Source organism: Mytilus californianus, unplaced genomic scaffold, assembly GCF_021869535.1.
Source record: "Mytilus californianus isolate M0D057914Y unplaced genomic scaffold, xbMytCali1.0.p SCAF_3, whole genome shotgun sequence".
NCBI lineage: Eukaryota > Metazoa > Mollusca > Bivalvia > Mytilida > Mytilidae > Mytilus > Mytilus californianus.
The window spans coordinates 65,940,530-65,949,659 of NW_026262679.1; positions in this window are offsets into that span (position 1 = coordinate 65,940,530).

A 9,130-nucleotide genomic window follows, 5' to 3' on the forward strand; every position below is an offset into this window, starting at 1 on the left:
GGTCAGCACCTAATAAGGAACATTCATGCCATGTTTTTTTTTCCATTCCATTCAGTGGTTCTCTAAAAGAAGACATTTGTATGTATTTCCCATAGGGTCCTATGTTAAACTAAGTCCCCCGCTGGCGGCCATCTTGGATGATGGACCAACTGCAAAGTAACAACACTTGGTCAGCACCTCATAAGGAACATTCATGCCATGTTTGGTTTCATTCCATTCACTGGTTCTCTCAAAGAAGACATTTATATGTATTTCCCATAGGGTCCTATGTTAAACTAAGTCCCCCGCTGGCGGCCATCTTGGATGATGGATCGGCTACAAAGTAACAACACTTTGTCAGCACCTCATAAGGAACATTCATGCCATGTTTGGTTTCATTCCATTCAGTGGTTCTCTAGAAGTTCAAAATGTAAAAAATTAACAACGACGACTACAGACGAAGGACGACGACAACAGACGCCAAGTGATGAGAAAAGCTCACTTGGCCCTTTGGGCCAGGTTAGCTAAAAAAGCTTAAATGTTCAATTTAGACTAAATTCAAAAACATGTCTGCCTAAATTGCTTTAAAAAGACAATTTCTTTCTTGAAAATAAAAATGACAGCAATGAACCAAAGTACCAAACAACCTGGCATTTTGTAAGATCAATATGTTAATGAGATAGCTTTAGAGTTATATGAAAATCCAAGTTGATTTGAAAATATTATAAAATTTTTTAAAGATGACTATCTGGTACATGTATTAACCTAAACTGAAAATTCAAGCTTTTTTCTAATCTATTTATTAAATCCATAAAAATGACAGCAATACACTAAACTCCCAAACAACCTGGCATTCTGTAAGTTCAATATATGAATGAGATAGGTGTAGAGTTTTATGAAAATCCAAGTTGAATTGAAAAAGTTATAAAATATTTTAAAGGTGACTATCTGAATTTAGCCTAAACTGAAAATTTTAGCTTTTTTTCTTACTTATGAATAAAATCCATAAATTTGACAGCAATACACCAAACTATCAAACAACCTGGTATTCTATAAGGTCAAAATACAATTGATATGAAAATCCAAGTGGTTTTGAAAATTGATAAAAACTTTTAAAAGTGACTATCTGAAATTAGTCCGAATAGAAAATTCTAGCTTTTGTATTCTTTAATTAAAACCTTAAAATTGACAGAAATGAACCAAGCTACCAGTTTGTTGAGACCATGTCTTTTATGTTTAGTGTGCCTGCAAAAGAAAATTCCTACACACCGATAAAATTGATAGCAAAATTTTTCCTATAAAATAAGTTCTGGCCCATCCACTATACATGTAAATAAAAGTTCTCGCCCATCCAAATATTTCCACCAAAAAAGTGCTTGCCCAGCCCAATTTTGCACTGGCCCATCCATCTGATAAATATTGAACGGTCCCTCGGGTATGGTGAAGGTTGGCACCTATTAAAACATTTAAACCCGCTTCATTTGTTTGCACCTGTCCTAAGTCAGGAACCTGATGTTCAGTGGTTGTCGTTGTTGATGTGGTTCATAAGTGTTTCTCGTTTCTCGGTTTTTATATGATTAGAACATTGATTTTCCTGTTTGAATGGTTTTAAACTAGTCATTTTTGGGGCCCTTTATAGATTGCTGTTCGGTGCGAGCCAAGGCTACATGTTGAAGGCTGTAATTTGACCTATAATGGTTTACTTTTACAATTGTGACTTGGATGGAGAGATATCTCATTGGCACTCATACGACATCTTATATCTACTTATGGTTAGTTTTCATCATACATTTCTTATCAATTTTCCAGAATTCAAATTTATTTCAGATTCCAATAATTCCTTGTTTGCAGTTTAAAATGTATGACAATGAATCACATTAATCAGAGACATATATACATGTATATATGTCTCTGCTTTAATAAGAATAATAAAAGAGTTAATCTTTAATTGTAATTCCCAGTTAATTAGTGTTTTCCTTTTTCAATTTCATAAAATAAGGCAGAGAAATTGAAAAGTGTCTATTTCTTTTTCAGATAACAATTCCTGTGCCTGCATAAAATAATTGTGTGATTAATTCTGTAACTGTAATCAAGATTCAAGGTGTAGGTCAAGCACCTGACCCTGGAGACGAGATTGTGCACACAGGTTTCTAGAGTTTTCCGATCGGTTATATCGTTTTTTTTTATTCTAGTTGTTCCTTGCCAGCCATGACTGTCTATGAAGGGGTGTATTTAGTCAAATTTGGTTTGGTTGTATTTAGGATAATAAATATACATAGGAATTGTATGATTTTGAATTATGTATGCATTGCAATACATGTAATAGTATTTGTGAATATTTATATAATAATAATAAATCTGGCGTCCATTGAGCATGACAGGCTGTCAGCAAAGTAAGATTATGTTTCTGTTGTGTTATATTTGGCACGACTATGTAGTTATAATGCACAACATCATCTTTTGTTTTTCTCATTTCCCTAGTAAGGTCCTACACTAGAGTTTTGCTGGCATTGACAAAAGGACTCAGGTTCCTAAAAGTGGGTTTTTACCTGGTCTCAGCCACGAATCATTGGAATGTAGTATTTTAGTTTTCCAAAATGAAATACAAAAGGTTAAGATGAGATTATTTTTATAGTATGAGTTATTGAATTGATATTGTATAGTGTATAGTGTACTATATAAATAATATAAAGATATACACTATACACTATACAATATCAATTCAATATCTTTATATCATTTATTTGTCTTATTAAACCGGCAGCTCACAAAATGCAGTACACGAGCTAGTCAACATTAGATGAACCATTCTTTGTTTGTCCTGAGTGAAATTGCATAAAGGTTTACACAAAAACCTCACGTCTTAGAAAAATATCATATATGCATAGGCAAGGGTGTATATGCCAACAAAGAAAATAGTAACTACATAGTGAAACTTCTCTAGGCTGAGACATGTGTCATAAGCACAAAGGTTTCTCTACAATCAGTTTTGACAACAAATTTGAATAATGCAGAATGATGGTCTTTTACAGTTTCTATTAGCCATTGAACGTTTTAATAGTAGGGCTATGGAATTTTTACATGATATATACAGAGAATGCAGTGCTACAGAAAAAAGACCAATTTTTAATCAAACCTTTAATAATTTAAGCTATTGAGGAACTAGAGGTCCAGCAAAGTCGTCATTAGTTAAAATTGAGAATTTGAATATAGTTGATGACAAAGATTTGAAAAGCAAAATGTCAAGTGATGACATACTGGTACATGCTGTTTCTACAGACTTGGCAACATATATTACTATACAGATAGCATAGACATTTCAACTTATTAAATACTCATTCTTGTTGCAAAAACAGTACAGTGTAACTACAAAAAAATGCCACCGTCATTGTATTAGTCAATTTAGTGTTTTACTTTCTTGTATTAATTTCCTTGATACATGTATTTTGAATAAATATAAAATGAAAATGATTGAAACATGTGTTATTTTATGTACATAAGAATCTGACAGTTAAAGTCTAAATGAAGTTAAAAATTGCTAAGGGGTCATTTTGAACTTGCTGTGAGCTTTTTGTACATGTTGAAAGCATCACTGTGACTTTTAGTGGAAGAACAGCAACAATAGCTCTTTTAATTTGCTGGGATTTTATCAAGTAAATATCATGAATATTTACAACATATCCCTCCTTTTTACTTTAGAATCAAATATATATATTAAGGATGTTCACTACTCTTGTTTTTGACTGTTTGTCAGATATTCGGAATCCTCTAGTTTTATCCATGTAGTGCCAATAGAAATTTTGCCCACTGACCCCTACTTTTCTTTTCATAATTTTATTACATATAGTTTTAAAAGTCATTTTTGAAAATTTTATTAAATCCTTGTTATTTTTTCATAGCTTTTGAAAGGAAAAAGGTGTCAATGTTAAATATATGAAAAATCTAGAGAGAATCATTTCCCGCCAAATTTTCAATTGATTATATCTCAAAAACTAGAACACGGACCTATCATTTTTTTCTAATTTCTAGGTTCCCGAAATTATTCATATTGTATCAATCTATAACAGTCGTTTAAAAACCTTGAAATAGAGGAGCAAACATCCTTAATTGGTGATTTGATAAATTTTCTCTACATGTCTTAATTGGTGATTTGATAAATTTTCTCTACATGTCTTATTCCATTGGAAAGATTCATACGCATATCCACAGTAGTGACCCAACCATATCCCCTAAGTGTTCTTTTTTTAATAAATTATTTAACAGGCCAGAAGGGCTAGCTTGACTAATTATTGGCTGTGTTGAATCCATTTGATCCTTTTGTAAAGTCAGACATATTATACCCATGCTATTGATAGCTGGGGGATATATAATATTCATAATGTCGATCAGTCTGTCCGTCCGTTTGTTTGTAATATATCTACAATCCTTAAGTCCACTCAAAGAACAGAATGGATTTAAATCCAACTAACTAATGATATGTCTTGTGAGGGTTGTGAAATTGTGCACCATATGTTTTTTTTACCATTGAGGGTTTATGGGGGAAACTTTGGACCAAAAAGGAGAAAATCAGCATTGGTGTAGTGTAACTACCTGCAGTCCGCAACTACTAAAGGGTTTAATGTGAAAGTTGTATGAGATACTAATTAAATATTTTAGTTGTATTAAACTATTAAGTCATATATTTATTTTCTAAATAAGAGAAGTATCATTAATATAGATAACACCTGCTAAACCACAATTCCTTCCAAACTAATAAATTTACATTGGAGTACTAAATATAAACTAGAGGCTCTCAAGAGCCTGTGTCGCTCACCTGATTCTACTTTGGTTTTGGAAATCATGTAAAAATAGATTAAAATCATAACAGATACCCTAATAATGAGTGAGGCCAAATTTGGTTTAATATTGGTCCTGTAATTTGATAAAAAATCCTGGTGGCCATCTTGAACAGTAAATCGGCAACAAAGTAGCAACACTTCATCAGCACCTCATGAGAAACAGTGGCGGATCCAGAAATTTTTGTAAGGGGGGGCCCGCTGACTGACCTAAGGGGGGGGGGGGCTCCAGTCACGCTTCAGTGATTCCCTATACAATCAACCAAATTTTTCCCACAAAAGGGGGGGCCCAGGCCCCCCAGGGCCCCCCTTGATCCGCCTATGAGAAACATTTATGCCATGTTTTGGTTTCATTCCATTCAGTGCACCTCTAGAAGAAGCATTTGTATGTATTTCCCATAGGGTCTTATGTTAAAGGAAGTCCCCCCATTGGCGGCCATCATGGATGAAGGATCAGCTTCAAAGTAACAAAACTCAGTCAGCACCTCATAAGGAACATTCATGCCATGTTTGGTGTCATTCCATTCAGTGGTTCTCTAAAAGAAGACATTTGTATGTATTTCCAATAGGGTCCTATGTTAAACTAAGCCCCCCGCTGGCGGCCATCTTGGATGATGGAATTGCTACAAAGTAACAACACTTGGTCAGCACTTCATAAGGAACATTCATGCCATGTTTGGTTTCATTCCATTCAGTGGTTCTCTAGAAGAAGTTCAAAATGTAAAAAGTTAACGACATTTGCGGACGGACGAGGGACGCCAAGTGATGAGAAAAGCTCACTTGGCCCTTTGGGCCAGGTGAGCTAAAAAGAAGATGTGGTATGATTGCCAATGAGACAACTCTCCACAAGGAACCAAATGACACAGAAATTAACAACTATAGGTCACTGTACGGCCTTCAACAATGAGCAAAGCCCATACCGCACAGTCAGCTATAAAAGGCCCCGAAATGACAATGTAAAACAATTCAAACGAGAAAACTTAAGGCCTAATTTATGTACAAAAAATGAATGAAAAAAAAATATGTAACACAATGATGATGATAAACAAACGACAATCACTGAATTACAGGCTCCTGACTTGGGACAGGCACATACATACAGAATGTGGCGGGGTTTTAAATGTTAGCGGGATCCCAAACCTCCCCCTAACCTTGGACAGTGGTGTAACAGTACAACATAAGAACTAACTATAAAAATCAGTTGAAAGAGGATTAACTCATCAGATGGATAAAAATACAAATACTACAAATACAAGTGGACGGGGGGGAATCATATGCCGAAGTTGGATTTTTTGTATTTTGTAGACATATGATTAGGGTTTAAGAAAAAACAAATGGCATTAAAATATTTTTGCCACTTTAGAAATATAGACTTTTAAAAATTAGCAAATTTCACCATTTTAACCGTTTCAAAAAACTTCGGATATTTGGACCAGAATTGAGCAAATATAGGGAAAAAAAATTAACCTCAGGTATCAACATATTTGGCAGTTAAAATACAGTATCACACATCATATTATTACCAATAAAACAGTTCCATGCTGCGAAACACTGGTAATTTTCAGCTTAAAACTGCTGAAATTGGCTAATTTTCATCTTTATTTTGACCATAAATGGCTATTTATAGATGGAGCTCCATATAGAGAATAACATAATAACATTGAATATTTTTTAAAAATATTTTGCACAGAAAGTAGTTGCTATGAAGGTAGCATGTATGCAAAATTTCAGGTCAATATGACAACATTGCATTTGGAACCTTTTGCATTGTTTTCTGGCAGATTTGCTCTTAAATACACTCATTATGTAGAGACCAGATAAAAAAAAATAAGTTATTTTTTTCCTAAATATACATGGTTCAATGTTTTCTGCAAAGACGTATTATGGACCAAGAATGCATTTGGTGTACTTTTTATACTTTAAGTTGTTTTTGTTTTATCGCTAATTCTAATTTCAACATATAATTGGGTATCGGTTTACACTAAATTTTCTTTGACATTTTTAGGCCGTCCATTTCAAAACGGGTTATTTTCGGTTTTCATTTCAGTGTTTTTAATTTTGTTTTAAGTAACAAGTACAAGAAGCAATATTCCAGCCATTTTTTTTTACGTCCTGCAAAGATGGAAAAAAAAATTAGATCTAATACACACAAAAATTGAACATTTACACACAGCAGATTTGTTGATTGAATTTTTGTTGTTTAATGCCACATTCAGTCCTATTGGCAATGTTACCGCATTTTCCAAAGAGACACCAATATTGTGTGCAACATCTTTATGTTATCTACAAAATATTATCAAAATTATAAACACTACCGTATAGTCACGGTGTAAGGTAGCAATATACAGTTAGAAGTTTAGTTCAGCATTTTGGCCATGGTGAATTTTTTAAATATGAAAGTTTTTGTACAATAAAATTTATTTTTAGATGGTTGAAGAATAATATAGCCTTCTAAGTGGGTTTACAATGTATATGAACATCAAGATTGTTTTTTGCATGTTTTATAGGTCATTTTTCTGTTTGACAGTCCGTATTTTCACATCCGTACCGCCCATAGATCCAGAAATTATTGTAGTGTTCAAACTTTTCAATTCAATCTATGGAAAAATGAGCAGAAATGCATATGATTTTCTTTTTGAACCTCTTAATAGATAAATGTATATGGTTTCAGGAAAGGTATCACTTTAATGGATTAAAATTCTCCTTTGAACCAAATTTTGGGGACTTTTGGGACATTTTCACCCCCCTTTTTGCAATATTTTGTATCAAATAAATGCAGATTGTTTCCATGGTTACATCAAATTCACCATTATAACTATTGGAAATCAAATCTATGGAAGATGCTGATTCCATATATATGCACATGCATAACACAAACTTAAAGCCTTATTTGTTACAAAGCAAGGGAAAGAGGGTGGTTACAAATTATGAGTGTCAATTTTAAGTTTTTCTCCTAACTGTGTATTGCTACCTAAAGTTCAAATAATTATGACGTCTTGCAAGGCTATTTTTTTTTTTTTTACTTTGACGGTCCGCAAAGCAAAAAATAAAATAGCCTTGTAAGGCGTCATAATTATTTGGACTACCAGATTCAGTTTCCAGGGGTGTGGAAATATGCCCGACTCGCCCGAATTTGACCGACCGGACAAGCTATTTTTAGTGTCTTGGTTGCCCGTGGACAAGTAAAAAAATGTTGATTGACATTGTTAATTTATATTATCATATAGAAAAGTCCTCAAAATTCATTCATAAAAGTAGAAAAAATATCAAATAACAAGACGAAATCCACATGTTTTAGTAAAACAACATCAATGATCAAGAAATAGATCGATTACCAAACAACATAAAAATAAGTATGCGGACCTGGGTTTCATTAATAATCTGATATTTTCCCATTGATCCGGGATCGCTGATAAAAGTTATAGCAACATCACACTGGAAATGGTCATTATTAAACTTCGAACTGATTTGTCAAGTATGAAAACTAAAAATGCTAAATGACCGGAGCATTGGATAGGTACATGTAATCGATCGGCAGTTGACCAACGGAAAAGAGGTACCTCATAAAAAATTGTTGAGCTTAGAACTTGGTTTTGACAAGAAACAGAAATCAGAGGCGGCAAAACGCAAATATTATAAAAATAAATGGTATAAAAGATTTTAAAGTTCTATAATATTTTGATTTCGCTTGATAATTTATAAGCTATCTAAAAAATCTCAAATTTACAATTAGTCCACCAAAAATTTAATGGGGGAAAGGAAGGGTGCAAACAACAATTCAATAATTCATAATTTATTCGGTTTCATCTCTTCATTAACTATAAAACTCTGTACTGGCTCACAGTGAAAAAAAAATATAAGTCATTATATAATCTCCCAGGTTCATGTAAGCAAGCATTGAAAAACATTGCTGCAAATATTGGCCTCTAGATTCTTTAACTTAGAGTTGCTTTGAGTTGGTTTCTACAATGTAGCTTATTGGTGTATGCTCTGCTTAATTTGTATCATTCTAACATGTCTAATATACAAACAAATACCATGCATTCCATTTTCATTGTGTTTCAAAACTGTTTTAGAAACATACACGTTTACCGAAAAACACATCTTCTTCATTCCAAAATTCATTAAGAAATCAGGGCAAGTAACTTTACTTTCAAACAAGTAAAATTTACAATTTTTCTTGCCCAGGGACAAGTGGTCACAACAAATATTTCCACACCCCTGGTTTCATAATTTATTGTTTCTTTGAATGATAAATGAAACTAGAAAAATGCTTGTTTTTTTGCCCCTAATTCCTAAAATTTTGAGGCAATTAC